This window comes from Lagopus muta, chromosome 4 (assembly GCF_023343835.1).
Source record: "Lagopus muta isolate bLagMut1 chromosome 4, bLagMut1 primary, whole genome shotgun sequence".
In the NCBI taxonomy this organism is placed as follows: domain Eukaryota; kingdom Metazoa; phylum Chordata; class Aves; order Galliformes; family Phasianidae; genus Lagopus; species Lagopus muta.
The window spans coordinates 36,871,123-36,887,603 of record NC_064436.1 but is presented as its reverse complement, the minus strand read 5'-3'; the positions used below and the strand labels follow the sequence as shown (position 1 = coordinate 36,887,603).

Sequence of the window (16,481 nt, the reverse complement as noted above, 5' to 3'; positions counted from 1 at the left end):
TAAAGTCACTCTAAAAATTTAGGACTTGACCTTGGTATACCTCTCATAATGGTCCCTGTAATGACTGAAACAACAGAACTTCAGAGCTGGTAGTTGCCTTCCTGGAGGACCCTCCTGTTTCCCTGATACGTAGGGCTTGCTACCCCAAATGAAACAGAACCAAACTCTTTAAATCCGTACAGTTTCACTGAAACAACTGCTTCTGGAAACCACAAGCGGATGATATGTTGCCTAGTGCACTTCCTTAGGAAAAGGGGATATTTTAGTAGTAGCCAGGAAAAATCCCTGTTGAAAAGCGTCATGTAGTTCTTAAAGACATTAGAGAGGACACAATGCTTCTTGGCTGCAAGTGGGTATGCATCATGGCACAGTAGTTATGTTGACTTACTAATTATGAAGCCCAGTCTGAAAAAGAGTGGCATTTATTGCTTTTATTTACAGTGTATAGTGTATTTACACTGTCCTTTTGCAGCAAGAGCTTCTCAGTTGCAAAAGCAAAATGGAATTTTGCTACACCATGGATGAGGAGAAAATATTTTGCATAGGCAGTGGAACAGTGACATCACAGATTTTTTTTTTTTTTTTTAAATATACAAGCTCACCTGTTACATTTAAAATTTGTCTTAATACCCGAGTAATTAAAAAGGCCCGAATGAGAAATAGCACAAGGCAAAGTAAATATAGAAATTTTAAATATGATGGGTCTTTTCAGAATAACTACAGTTTCACAGCAGAAAAGAAATCTTTGTGAAGAAAAAGCTATTCTAGTTTAGGAGGGATAATGACATAACCTGCTGTAAGTATTTTACCAACTGCCTGTCATTCATAAAACTACCTTTCTTTTCCAGATGACAGTAAAGTTGAAAGTACAGTTTGGTCAAAAGCTTACAGTTGTACCAAAACATAATTCTACGTAATGCTTTTGGCCTTGCGTGAAATATCTGATTTCAAAGTTACGGGTGCACAGCTGCAAAAAACCTGTCCCTTTCTAACATGAGCTTCAAGGGAGAAGGATGCTTTTAACTTGGAATAGTGAATGGTCTTCAGAAGGAGGAATGATAATGAAATGCTTGTAAGGTTCAGGATGTTTTAAATAGTTGTTAAATACTAGAAATAGTATTTGGATGACTCATTACTTTACAAAATACAAGGTTTGGGTCAAATAAAATACATTTTCAGGTCCCATAGTTCAACCAGCTGTGCCTGACTAAAAGTGAGGTTGCAACATCATTAAAACAAATATGTTTGCATATAAATGCTTCCTATAATTATTACTCTGCGCTCACTTGGAGAGCTACTAGAAAGATTTATTAAAGATTTGTCTATCACTATCTTCTTTCTCTACCTTCCTAGTCTAGAGATACACTTCTGTCTGTGGTGCTCTTCAGTTCTTTTGGAAAGACAGTTGGTTTAATCTTTTTATATGCATAGAAAGATAACAACAAATATTCCAGCACAACCTATATCTCCTTTGATATTTATAGTTCTGTCCTGCCTAGAAGTATTTTAGTGGCTGCTGGCCCATTGGAGACCTGGAAGATGCTCAGGCTATAAAACTGTTGAAACTCCTGTTAAAAAAAAAAGATACTGGCTTCTGAACCTCTGCAAATTTCCCTATCACTAAGTGTGATAGACCTCTATTCACTGCAATTTCTGATGTTCCATATACACACTATTGCATCGTTTACTTCTGTTGTTCTTTTATACCAGGCTGACTGCTGTATGTTGAACCAACTGGACTATTTTGTTTGCACAATGCTAGGATAACCTTCCGTCTTTTCTTTCTTTGAACATTCTTCTTTTCTTTTCCAGCTTCATCTACACAGTCTTTGATACACCCATGGGACAGGAGACAGTTTACTGTGGTGAGCCTGGGATTATGTACATGCTGATTGACATGTCAGTGTGCAAGTATCGCCTGTCCCACCAGCTGCTGCTGAGGGAATGGCTCCACTCACTTTCTTTCCTGTACCTGACTGCCCATAAAACATAGCAGAATTTCAGACGTTCCTCTTTCACATTTAGCTCAAATTTACAAATCAGTCAAAGAAAGCTACAGGAGAGACACCCACAAATGAAATGATAATGGAGGAAAGGAGGAATGTGGTTTGTATTGTTGAAGCCTGGGAAGGTGCACGATGGCTGGAATGTGATAAGTCATTGGATTCCATTTTTTTTTTAAGCATAGCTAGAGCAGGAAAAACTGGAAACCATATTTGACAGATACTGCTTTTCAAGTTCAGTCAATATGCAGAATAACAGAATAGCTTAGCTGAATTCTAATATTCAAGTGAAGCTGATAAACTTATAAGTAGAAAACTCTTAGACTATTACAGATAACATATTGGAAAAGTAGAGCAAAAGATGCATACTTAAGTTTTGTCTTACGCCTTCACTATTCTTGTTATCCCCTACTACACTCAAGAACTTTTCTAATAAAGATTTGATTGAACACAATAGTTCCGTATCACACAAAAGCCCCAGTGCAAGACAAATTGTCCAGCACTGAAATTTTGTTCAGTGGAAAATTAAAACAATTGTACTTGAACTGAAACATAAGCTGTTAGAAAATTATTTTGGTGTCACTGAAGAAGTGTAGATGCTACAAACACATTCAACCAAAAAAGCCAGGTATGACTGGGGAGATTTGGGAATTACAAAAAAATACTTCATGAGAAAGTTACTGTTTACCTGACAGAGACTGTAGAATGCAGCTTTATATGAAGAAATAAGTAGCCTCCTCAAAGTGCTGTAAGGAAGGTGACATGCACTAAGTTGTCACAAACGTGTCAAAGAACAGTAGTCATTCATAAAGATGACTGAGCTCTAGTATATGGCAGGGCTGAAACTAGTGGCCTGACAAGGTCAGATAACAGCAATGTAGCTGGACTCTGATGATCCTTGTGGGCCCCATTGAACTCAAAGTATTTTATGACTCTGTGCCGATGTCTTGGGAGATCCTAAAAGTCTATATAACAGTATAAGGAACTTGAGAAATTGTTATTAAATATGTTAGTGCTTAGAAGTCTGTATTAATTCAGGTTTTGGGTGTGTGTGTCTGTGTCCTGGCTGTTTGAAAATAATGTTGAAAACTACATTTTAAAGATTCAGTTGGAACTATTTGAGTTGAGCTGGGCCTCGTTTTTTACTGTATAGACTGTAACAAGCAAACAAACAAAAAGTCACAGTAGTTTGTTTGATTCATGTTGAACTCCTTGCTTATAGGGTAAGACTGAAAAATGCTCTATCTTGCAAAAAAAATTAAGCAGAGCAAAGTATAAGCAGTTGCTTATGTTTACGTTCACTTTGTGCTAACAGAATATACTGCCAACCAGTAATACCTGTATGGAATTTGAAGTATGCCATTTCCAAAACTTAAAGCAATAACTCTTCTTTACTTTAGATTTGTACTCACATAAGCATAGGTCTCACAGCTTCACTCCAGTCTGAAGTATTTTGCCTTCCAATTTCATAATACCAACATGTACCGACAATACAGTTACTATTATGGTTAGGTGGTGGTTTTTTGTTTTTTTGGAGGGGGAGAAGTTGGCAAATCGCTCTGCTGAAAAGCATAACAGAAAATTTACCAAGCTCTTGCTCCAACAATGTACTACCTTCATGAGCAACACCTGACCAAGCGCAACGTTTCATCCAATTTACAATTCTTTTAGTAGAGTTGTTGGTAGGGGAGAAAAAGGAAGCAAACAAACAACTTTTTGTTCTTTTTGCAGCAGTGTTCCATGATAGGATTCCTATGAATTATTAGGTCAATACTATCTACATTCCCTAAGGTCTTGCAGTCCTTCAAATCATTATCTTTGGAAAACACACCATCGATCATCGCCACAGCAATTTCTAGAATGAAAACATCTATTCAGCATTTTGCATTAAAATCAGAAAATCACTTCTGATTTTTTATTTCCCTACACTGCAGGTGGTTTTTCATAGTGTTCTTGCTGCTTTTGTTTCTTTGACTCAGAACTATCTGTTTGATATAGCTAAATTATTGGAAATAGATAAGAAGAAGCAATGAAGTTGTGCAAGATTTTTAATTTCCTTGCTCCTTCTTATCTCCCCCCCTCTCATCAGTGGTAGGTAGAACAATCAGCTCGCCACATTCTCACCAAAAGAAGAGTCTCTGCAAAGAGCTTAGGGATCTACAGGAAGACACTGAATTAAATCAAGATAAATGGCCAATTTATGGCATTTTACTGGGATTTTATTTGCTTATTTCAACATCAATATATTGACATAACCAACTATAAATTTAGGGAGGAAAGCCAATAAGGAAACCACAGTGAGATTATAGATTTTACAGGAAAATGCTTCCAAGTTGCTAATATGCTTTCTTTCTTTTCATTTCCCTTTCTCAATGAAAAAAAAAATAATAACAATACAACAAAAAATCACTATGGTTTACTATTCACTTGCTTATTAAGTGGGCTCTTTGGCTCCTTAGAAAGCTGCAGGATTGTTCTTTAGTAGAAATGACCTCTTCATCTCCACAGAAATGTTGCAGCTAGGATAACAGCAATGCCACCAGAAGCCTATTCTGTGATACCACCAAATATGTTTTTGATCTGAACTGGAGGGCATGCCTTCAAGATCCAATCCAAAAATCTACAAACATCTTCTTGTAATTTCTTTCTGTAACACTTGTCTGACCTGGTTACCACTTGCAGTACTTGAATTGAGGCACATACACTGTTAGTTTTGCTTTTTTTTTTTTTTTTTCCTCTCCAGTTTTCCCACTAGGGTGAAACATTGCTACCTACCTTTCTTATAACTACTCAACTGACCATGCAGAGCACAGGTACTTTAAATAATTGGAGATACATATGCTATATATAAACTTCATTTAAGTTGCCATGCAGCCTTGTGAGATTCTGTCACCCACTGGGAAGGGACTCCTAGCTGGACAGACAAGTAGTTTCCACAATCACCGTTTTATCTCATCTGGTATTGCTTAATCAGTCATTTGTTATGAATAATGGTGCATGTGCCTTTTCTAATGCAGGCACCTTTTCCTCTTGGATCTAGGATGAAACCACTAACTTTTCAAACATAATACCTGTAAATGATGTCTGAGCAATTTTGAATTGATTTAGATCCAAGTCCAGAGTTCTAATCAAAAACTTTCAATCGATTCAATCCTACAAATCATTTTAGGTATTAAGCAGAACTTCTGTATTTTTGTCACAAGGCATCAAGTAAAGAAATAACTAATTTGGTCAAAAATAAGTGTTGCTAAGGAACCAAATGATAATGAAGAATGTACTCATCAAATTATACATTAAACTTGTTCATATTTAGGGAATTCAGTGTAACACTATCATCAAAAAGGTAACATCTGTAAGATGCAGAGTATTCTCAATACTAGTACAATTGAAAATTGTCAATTAAGTTCCATTAGTAATTAAAAAGCATAAAATGTGACCTCTTGGATTCTCCAGAGGGCAATAAGTTCCAGCCAAAATGCTGTATAAGAGCATGTTATGCAAATTAGAGCCTCAAGGTACAATTACAGTGTAAGTAATAACAATGAGCTTAAATTTCACAGGTAGGGGTTTATCACTTCCTCTGAGAATTCATGGGCATTCCAAAAGTTAGCAATAGCTCCATACATTAAACAGGATGTCAGCTGGGCCTGGATGACTGTCAGTATGCCAGTATTTATGAAAACATACCATCCTGCCATCCTCTGCTTTCCCCATCTGAAAATATCATAACCTAAGATTTTTCTGAACCCATCCAAATGTTCTGCATTGGTAACATCATGCATATCGCTGCTCAGATTATGTTCAAACCTAGAACTGTCCCCTGCTTGTGGACAAACACCCTTTGCATAAAGAGCCCCCCACACTTCCTGTCAAGCAAGTTTAATGACTCCCATCAGGCTCTCTTTTCAATTACACTCATGCATTTTGAAATGTCCCCACAAGTAATCAAACACCGAGGGGAAAGGGGAAACTTAAACCTTATTTCAAAAACAAAACAACAAAACAACCCAAACAGATTTGCTTTACTATAAAAACAAATGTTAGGCTCAAGTGGTCTGTTATCTTGCCCTGTAACCTCAACGCTGATCAGTTCCTACCTGTCCTCATTAACTTTTCATTCCTTCACCCTCTTTCTGAGCAAGCACCACTGCACAAGGTTCATTTGCACACTGGCCTGTTCCTGTGAGAGCACTTTAGATAGACACAGTCCTGCAATAAAATCAAGCTGCTCTCCCAGGTGAGTTAGCATTTCCTTCACCACAGACAGGGAGTAATTGAAATGAAATCCTCACGTCTCCTTGCCCTCCCACTTGGGATGAATTACCCGTGCAGATGCTTCATTGCCAGCTCTGTACTACTGACAGTATCATTAAGCTTACTTCCACCAGGGACACATCTTTTCATAGACTGAACAGTAATACTTTTATACTACCTAATGAGTTTTGCGGTGTTGTATGTTATGTAGGGAAGCAAATACCTATCCTGTGCAGAAAAAGTAACGCACAGAGCATTCAAAGCATACATTGTTTAAGGTCTGTATGTTTCTAAAAGCAAAAGAAACGGTTGCCCTGGAGAAGTCTTCATAAGATAGATACATCTTAATTATTTTCCATTTCCTTAGAGCTTACAATGTGTACTTGCCTATGTATCACAGATTGCAGATGAGCTGGAATTTTGTGCAAATATCTTTGTGTGAGCAGATGTAGGCATACTGACAAATGCAGGTAGCTTCCCAAATGCAATCGCTGAAAAAAATTGTTTACTTAACACTATGCAACCAAAACCACTCTACTGCAGCGTGCCTACAGACACAACGACAGATTTTGGCCAATGATGATTGATTAGTCTAATCCAGAAAAAGTCTGAAGCAGAATTCACTGAGGTCTGACCTCAGAGGGCGTCTTGCTAGTGACATGTAGATAAAGCCCACTGTAGTCTCATGATTCTGCAGCTGTTCATACGTATATTTGCACATAAATACATTTAAAAAACCACAGTGTAGAGAATAGTCATTTTTTTTTAAATATATTTTTGATTCTCTTTTATTCCTTGGGCTTTTTCATTCGCTCTATATTATCAGTAACTCATACAACCATAACGATGCAGACCCCTGGACATAGAAATGGCAGTGGTCTAAACATTCACTACAGGACCTTCATAAATCAAAAATATACATTCTATTTTGTACCACAGAATTGTGTGAAATGTAAGGCTCAAGAAGGAACATCAAAGCCTTTTTGTCTGACATGTAGAAGCATATGCTTAGAAGTACATTAAAACCATATCCCTCTTGGTTTTGGAAAGAGAGAGCTTTATCTACAGAGTCTCTACCACTGTGGAAAATTCCTTCTAGTGTCTTGATGTAAACAATATATTATGGACATTGGTAGTGTTGCCAAAACTCTATGCCCTCAGATCACGGGTCAGGGATCTAATTTTCATGGGATTTTAAAATATATTTCTTTAATACTGCTATAGTTGGTGTTACATGGTGAAAAAGGGAAAATAAACAGGGAAGGAATGCTCACCTGTAGCCAAAGATCTAGGTTCACAAGAACAACTCCGCAGAGGAGGGATCACCAGGAAAAGACCCTTCCAGACTGGCACTCAGGCCTTCAATGGTGTCCAGGAGAGGTGCAGCCAGGCTCCACCCCTTCCAGTCACACAGCTGAATTGCCTTCACCTGTGCTTGCAGGGCTGACTCAGTCTTTTCCTCAGGTGATCAATCAGTGGTTCAGGCCATGACTCAACAGTTCCCATACAAACACATTTTGGATCCTAGCCACTTTCTGAATTTTAAGTTTGTAATGTGTTTTATTGTTACCTTGCTTTTTCAAAGAAGAAAGATCAAATATAATCTATTTTTACCATGAATGGCCTCAATTCATGTTTACTTCTTTCACAATGAAATTTGTGTCCAGAAATGAATTTTCAGACCATAATACAATTGTAAAAGCAAAGAGCACAGTATTTAGCTGTATTTCACCCTCTGTTTGCATTCCCATCTGTGGAGATTTGTTAGTACAAGCATTGACCAGAAGCAAAATCCAAAGATGATAGCTAATATTAACGATAAAAATAGACATCTGTTTTGCACAGAAGCAAAACATTAGGTTGAGAAAAATCAAATTGACAGAAGAAATATCATATGATTCACCAAGCAACGTGCCAATGAGTTAAAGAAAGTAAAGCAAAACACATGCACTGTATTCATCAATAATGAATATACACTTGCTACAAAATAGATTTTGATTTTACTGGCAGAATACATTTATTTGAAGATTTATTTTAAATCAAATATTTTAAATGAATATTTGGATGCTCAAAACATCTGTAAAAATCATGGTCTGTATGTAGGCAAACCATGCCGGTTGCTTACTAAGAAGCAGAGGCCTGTGTTTGCTTACAATACAGACTGCCATGGATTTAAGATTTACTTTGCAGCTGAATAAATGTGACTTGAAAATAAGGTTGTCTGTTATGGCAGAAACCTGGAGCTGAAAATTTAGGAGGTCTCTACCACAGTTGCATGCCTTGCAACCAATATAATTGCCGTGTTGCTCGCTTGTCAACTTTTAACCACATTGATGGAGACACTCATTTAAATTTCTTGGTTAACAGTAAATAGGCTTAATCTCTTGGTTAAAGCAGATCTCTCACAGTTATTAACAATACATACAAAATATTCAGTTCTATTCTTAAATGTCTCATTTTAAATTCACCAAACAATACCCCATTGTTGCTTGCACTATTTCCACAGATACAGTAATTTGGATATGTCTGGTGGCATGAAACTGGAAATTTAGTTTACTTTCCATGTAGTGCAACTAATATTGTAGATGTACTAATTCTTAAGCGGCCAGTACTGTACTGATCAAAATTTGATCTGAAGTTTTGATCCAAGTCTACTGTTTCCAATGTACAGCATAATATTCAGAAAAAGAACACCTTGGGTAAAATTTTGGGGGTAAAAATCTTTTAACTGTGAAAGGATGGGCCTAACTCATAGTAACAATAACATGCTACCATGCTACTCCTGCATTACTTAACATATAGCTGCTGAAAGTTTGCATGTATAGCTCCTATGATTTCTGAAGTATAAGGCTTTCTAGTTACCTGTTTGTTGCCAACAGTTTCCAAAATCCATTGAACCACAGAATTCTGGTATGTCACACACAGATAGCTATCTGCTGTAGGGATTCACGAGAAAATTCAGTCAGTCGGTACAGTTGTGAATGTTGAAACAGATTAACTAAACTCTCTGCAAGGTCACTTGTAGGCTAAGTTCAAACAGCCTTAATTTTATTTAGATTTCTCCAAGACTGTTGAGATGTATACCAATCTGAAAACTGCCAAGATACCCTTGTGTAATTCGTTCCTAATTGTTTGTAGTAGAGATGCTGTCTCTGCTTTTTCTCCTGTGTAGTCTGTTTACAACTGGTAATTATGCTGACTTGGCAACTTGGACTAGTTAAGCAAAAAAACAGTCATAGATAGGTTTTCTAATTAGAAGTGATAGGACCTCAAACATTTTCTGCCACAAACTCTCTTTGAGTCATTTCCATGCCTTCTAAAGAGTCATTAATCACCAATTAGGCTCCTGGAAACCTGTAATTTGCCTAACACAATTAAGAAATGCAAATCCAGAAAAGCTATGATGTGTAAAGCTGTGTATTATGAATATAAAGTGATTAATTTGACAAAGGTTTTGTCAGGCAATAACATTCTGGACAAATTTGCAATCTCAGTTTTATGTTTTGTCATACGCTGTTTATCTGAGTCACAGCCAATTACACTTTATGAACAGTCTGTTTTCCTGATGCACTGAATAAGCAGTAAGAATGCCTAAATTTGGAGAAAAAGAACCCTAATGCCATCACAACACAATTTCTCATAGGCTGTGGTATCAACTAGAAAGATACCCTTTTCACTGAGATTTCACTGAAACTGACATTATTCCTCTGACTTTCCCAACAGGTTGGGAATTGGGAATCTCACAGATTCGGTTATTTTGCCTTTTGCAGAGTCCAGTGAGCTCATTATCAAATATGTTTTATACTTATGGTGTTTTTCTCACATTTTACATTTTAAATGTTCCTATATTTTCTTTTTATTATTTGCTAGCTTAAGAAGGCTGAACCATAAAACCAGTTTCAACTGTAAATGGTTTTGTAATCAGGCAAAGTTAAGGGCAGCAGGTAAGGACAGAAGCATTCAATAAAGTGCAAACTCATTAAAGTAACACTGGTCCCAGTATTTTCTCTGTTAATATGGTTAGTTCTTTGGAAATTACTGCATGACACATTCTGCTTCAAGCAATTTGTCTGCTATTTTTTTTTTTATTGCTCTGATCATAGACATTTGCTGAACAACACATTTCTTTTGTTAGAGAAATTCTTCAGAAAGAAAATATAATTCAACACTGATGCAAACTGCTCTGATACAGTGCACCGAACTGATTTTTATATATCTAAAAACACTGCACCAGTTTATGGATATGAAAGCTAAATTCACACATGGAAAAAACAAGTTGACGCACACTTGCTGGATGCTTTTAGAGTAAGGTCAGGATGATTTATTTTCACTAAGGACTATGAGCAGTAAGTGCAACCCTCCACAGGCTAAACTATACTCTGGGAAGTCTTTTCGTGCTAAGATAGAAAAAAGTCAGCCAAAAGGTAAAGCTAGGGGAAAAATCCAACTCTCATTCCTGATTTTCAGTGTTGATATTTCTGCTTCTAAAGAGAGGAAAGTAAAACAAACATTCATATGAACAACTGAGAGAAATCTGGCAAATTAATGTATTCAGCGATAGCCAGGTAGATATTATATCTGTGGAGTGACAAAAGCTGTACGGTAAGTACAATGATAAAGGAGTGATTTTGCTAATACTTTTTTTCACTGGACTAAGTGTGGCCAAATGACAGTGATGCACTAGACAGGGTCCTGCTCACTTACATAACTAAAGTTTTAAGAACAGGATTTTCCTTAAGCTAGAAAAGGAAGTAAAGAGCCATCATGAAATATGAATTTCTTACTGATCTTGAACAATTCATTTTCTGTTTTTGCATTTCTCAAGCAGCGGTATTTTATGTCCATAAGATGTATTACGTGGTTTATGATTAAGACATGTCACAAAGCCATTACCTAGCATGACAAACAAATTATTTGGGAATTACTTCAGTGAATATCATGAGCAGAATTTGCTTTATCCTTTCAGCATATCTTAACTGACAAATGCTTTATGGATATATCAAATTCAGTGAAGAAAAACAACTTTATAGTCATCATTAGCATAGGTTGTAAATAACATGCAATTTTGTGGAAATTCTTGCAGGTATGGAAGAAATCTGTTACAACTTATATGCAATATAATATACAAATGTAACCTCTTCAGTGCATCTCCTACAAAGAGGAAAGCAGGAATGCAGAAACACTGACGTAATCAGAAAACACATTTCTGATCTGCAGGCACATAGCAAAGTCATGTAGTTTAGTACATGTTTAACCCAAGGATACATCTGTTGGCATAATAAGAATTTTCACAGTGTAGAAGAGCTGCCTTAAGGCAAATGGAAGCACCCTCTCCCTGCTGGCTCCTAACAGTAGCTGCAAGCATTGTGAGATGGAATCTTCATGATCAGAAAATAGCAGGAGCTGGAAGGCACCTCTGGGGATCATTAAATGCAACTCCTCCTGCTAAAGCATGTCCGCTACAGTAAGTTGCATCAGTAGTGTACAGTAGTGTATCCCTGTACTGTACACTGACTGGAATCCTGGTCCTGCAAATGCATATGTACATGCTTAAAATTGCTTCTGTAAGTCCCACAACTTGCACGGGGCAAGTAAAACACACCCACAATTACTGTTGGAAGCAGAAATCATGCCTTTTTAGGGTTACCACCTAATTGCCAGCGGGTTAGAAATGGGCCAAATGCTTTGACATTTTACAATATAGAAGAGGATGAGGTAAAAGCAAATTTCAGAAGCCACATTGGAACGTACAAAATTGCAGCCACAGTACTTTCACAAAGCAATAAAGATATCACAGAATAAAAAAAAAAAAAAAGGAATAATAAAAATGAAAGTAAATAATAGGAAAAAAGATCCAACTGGTACTGCCTAGTTAAAACAGATCAGGTCACACTTTCCCACCTTCCTCTGCTACATTACAGATGTAAAGTTGTATAGCACAGGCAGGCAGAAGCAAATACTGGATTATCATTGCTTTATCCTTAATTCTCTCTCACTGTCTTTTAAGACTCAGATAATTTCAGCATGATCTCCTGCTTTCTCAAGCACGATCATGGGCCTGGAGACCATATTTGGCAAAGGCAAGAAAGGAAGGAATGTTAAAAAGGGAGTAGTTTTATTTGAAAATAGAAGTTTTGTTTTATCCTTTTTTCTCTTCTCCTTTTACAATTTCTCCAAATGATGCTACCAGAAGAAACAATCCAGCTAAAAAACTGGATTTAGAAGTTTGCCTTTGAGTTCTGATACACTCTTCTTGCACCCAGCTCTTGGGCCCCCAACACAGAAAGGACATGGAGCTGCTGGAGAAGATCCAGAGGAGGACCATTAAGATGATCAGAGAGCTGTAGTACATCCTCTATGGGGACAGGCTGAGAGAGCTGGGGCTCTTCAGCCTGGAGAAGACTCCAAGGAGACCTTACAGCAGTCTTCCAGTACCTCAAGAGGGCCTGCAGGAAAGCTGGGGAGGGACTTTCTATACTGGCACGTAGCAAAAGTTTGAGGGGAAATGGTTTCAAGCTGGAAGAGGGTAGGTTCAGACTAGATATTAGGAAGAAATTCTTTACTGGGAGGGTGGTGAGATACTGGAGCAGGTTGCCCAGTGAGGCTGTGAATGCCCCCTGCCTGGAAGCATCCAAGGCCAGGCTGGATGGGGCTTTGAGCAACCTGGTCTAGTAGGAGGTGTTCCTGCCTATAGCAGTGGGGTTGGAACGACATGATCTTAAAGGTCCTTTCCAACCCAAATCATTCTTGTTTCATTATGGGATAGGCCATGACATGTTAAAACAGTGCAAGCTCCTGTCAACATTACCCTCATGTAAATCATTTTGACCATCACAGAAAACAAACAAAAAAACCAAAACAAAACTTCTGATCTCAACTACATGTGGAAGAAATCTTAGACAGTTCTTAGTTTCTAAATATTTTAGGACTGAAATAATGATTGGAAGCAACTGGTATCATAATGAAAAAAGAGCAAATTTGGCACGCATTCTGACGTTCAAACAGGTGTGCAAACCAAAAGGAAGAAGAAATAAATGGCAGTTTCCCTAGCCAGATGTTGTGTCCACAGACAAGAAGGATAACGTGGACTAGACAAAATTTTATGGAAAATCTGTGGCTAATAAAAGAAACATAAGAATGCTCAAATGCTAGGGAAGAACTATGGCAAAGGTAAAACGCAGGCTTAATGACTACATAGGGAGATGAAACAGATCAATTATAAAGGACAGGAAGTTCTGAGCTGATACAGTTCATTTTCTGGAAACAACGAAAGCTTTTTACTTTGCCAGATGAATTAGTAAATGAATACAGAATAGCAAAGTTTCCCAGGCCTTTAGGGAAGAATTAGTGGTGCTGGCTGGTACTGACATTTGCTAAAAACTGGTTGGGGATTCTGCTAGAAATGCATGTAATCACTTTCCATTTTCAAGAGAAAATTTTCAAGTGAAATAAATGGAATTCATAGATGTCAAGCATTATACTCACGGTGTCATTCTTTTATGTATATGTAATACACTGCATGAGACCCAGTGGGCTCCAATGAGCCTTACAAACCTGCAATTTGTCATGGGTGGGTTACAGCATGGGGACCACTGACCTGAAGAAAATTTTTTGAAGGCGGCTCATTTCTTTTTTTTATTAGAGATGTCGTTCTGCTCTGAAACAATCATATAGTCATTGCATCACTCTGAGATGGCAAAGCACTTCTTGAGCTGTGTTTTCCAAAGCTGTTTTATTCGGGAAGAGGAGTTTGGAATGCTTAAAATCCAATTGCCCCTTCCTTTTAACAAACTTAACTAGTATTCACATCTTTCTGGAAAAGCAAGTCTTAGGTAGCTCTGCCAGTTCTGTACATTTAAAACCGTATTCAGGCTCAAATTAAAGTTTCAAAGCACACGTAAGGAAGGTAACTGCTGGAAAGGGAATCCTAATTAGAACAGGAGCAATGAGATCTCCAGAAACAAGCAGAGATAAAAGCTGGAAGGTTCATTGGGCACCATCCAGAAACAGCAAAGTCTCCTTTCAATTGCAATAACTCCCAAGTACTTTGTGGGGTTAGCCCTCCTGACATAACGTCTTCCCACAGATTTCAAATTTCCTTCTCACTTCAATCTGCAAAGGCCCTCATCCCGAGCAGCTCTATCATCATGCTTTCAGAAAGTCTCTGCTTCTTGGCAGCATTAGTAACCCATATTTCTGGGTAGGAGATAAATCACAAATCTACTCTTGCTCCTGAAAGTTCCTTGCTTATTGGCATACCTATACTCAGTTTCATGCTTCACTGAAAGTAAGGACAAAGAAAAGGGTCTTCTTTCTAGCGGTTAACGCTGTAAGTAAAAATCCACAAGAAACAAGTCTTTGATAATTTTTCTCTTGAAAGTGGTAACTCCATAGCAGCCCATTTAATTTCCCCATGAACAAGGAGGAAGCTTGGGCCTCTACCTTTTTCTTAATTTAAAGAGAAAGCAAAAAGGAATATACAGACATACATATACAAAATTGAGAAGGAGCTGTTAAAAATATGACAAAATGTGGATTTGAATGCTGTACATATTTTATTATTAAACTGAGTGTTTGAAGGACTTAACTCACTTTGCAAACAGCGTTTGAGGAGCATCTCCCCCCAGATTTCTGTCATTCCCCTGGTAAATGCATGTGAGAGGGTGCAGGAGTGAGAACACACAAGCAGTGTGTACTAACACACTGCTTCAGTGTGGCTTGCAATTGCCAAGGAAACACGGTGGGTTTTTTTTGGGGGGGGGTTTTTTTGTTTGTTTGTTTGTTGTTTTTTTAATTTTATTTTTGTTCTGCTTTGCTTTTACCAAGACCCAGAAGAGCACAGGCAACAAATGAATCCAAGGAGTAGATCTGGCTGTACAAGATATAGAAGATATAGACTGTCAAATATTATGAATTCATTTTAAATGAAATTCCTCTACTACCAAAGGAAATAAATGAATAAATACATAAAACAAAAACTAATCAACATCTTTCCCAAATGAGAATATACAGACATTAGCATAGGAAGCAAACAGCTTCATGTACTGTGACCTAACTTTGCAGTCTACAGCCCTTAAGTTCAGGTCCCTGAGGAGCCTGACATTCCTTTGAAAGCAGACTGACTCACACAGTCAGAAGAGAGCTGGAGAAAATGACTGGCTTTGTGGTGAGGGCACAAGACTCTTCCTTCTTCTTAAGCTCATTTTTGTCACTTGCCTTTAAGTTACACAGAGGTTCAACTGTACTCAGGCAGAAGAGGGAGTACAATCCAGGTAGCCCAAGTCCTGTTCAAGGCGCTGAACTCCCAGATCAGGTTAGGATTAAAAAAAAAATAAAAAAATAAAAAAAAAAAATCTTTCCATTTCAGCTGCAATAGAACAAGCTGAGGCCTAATTTGGATATACTTTACAATATTATCATGACAGCCTGCTCCAAGATGACTACTACAGAAATAACATGGTTTTCTAACCCCCTCCCTCCCCCCCACCAGTGACATTTCTTGTCCTTTGTAGGATAAACTTTTAGTAACCTCCCAAACACTTCAGTGATCCCTTCTTAAAACAATCGTTACAAACAAATAACATGACCTCACACTGTTCCACTTCAGAAAAGGGAACATTTGAAAATTTCATTTATCAACAAATTCTGAAGCTCCCCCAAGTGAGGATGGCATAAACCTAGCATAAGAAAACTACTCTTTCTCTGTATGCCTTTTATTTCATAGGACAGTAGCTGATTGTAGTGGTATGAGCCAGTAATGCTTGGCTGTTGAAGCATCCTGCAAAGACTGTTTCAGTAAAGAGGATCTCCTGTGGTCCAATACTGCTCTAAATTTTACTGTGGTCCAAACTAGCTTCAGTACTGAAATAACAGTGTTAGGGGACTTTGTCCCATCACCTGACCAGAAGTCTAAACTGGACACATCTGCAGATTTTGCTCATGAGTTATCTTTAATTGTAAAGTTTAAAAACTTGGATTATTTAATCTCCATATTTTAGCTGCCTCCCCAAACATAAATTCTATGGGGAAAAAAAAAAAAACAACTAACCAGCAATAAAAATAAAAACAAATCCAAATACATGTTTTATCATCATTTCAGTATCTCCCAACAAGAAGGAAGGAAGTGAAGCAGAAACAGTAAATTCAAGGGAAACTCTTAATTTACTACACAAAGATAAGCCTTGGCACATACTAACATCAAGTAAGAGAATGGTTTCTGTGGTA

General features: G+C 37.5%; 1 protein-coding gene across 1 annotated transcript in view; it reads right to left on the bottom strand.

Moving 5' to 3' along the window:
* Nucleotides 1-7,609, bottom strand: part of ARSJ (arylsulfatase family member J) — a 51,573-nt gene extending 43,964 nt beyond the window's left edge. Inside the window, exon 1 of the mRNA XM_048943327.1 lies at nt 7,532-7,609. The gene's annotated coding sequence lies outside the window, so the exon portion shown is untranslated. The remainder of the gene's footprint in view (nt 1-7,531) is intronic.
* Nucleotides 7,610-16,481: the final 8,872 nt, after the last annotated feature.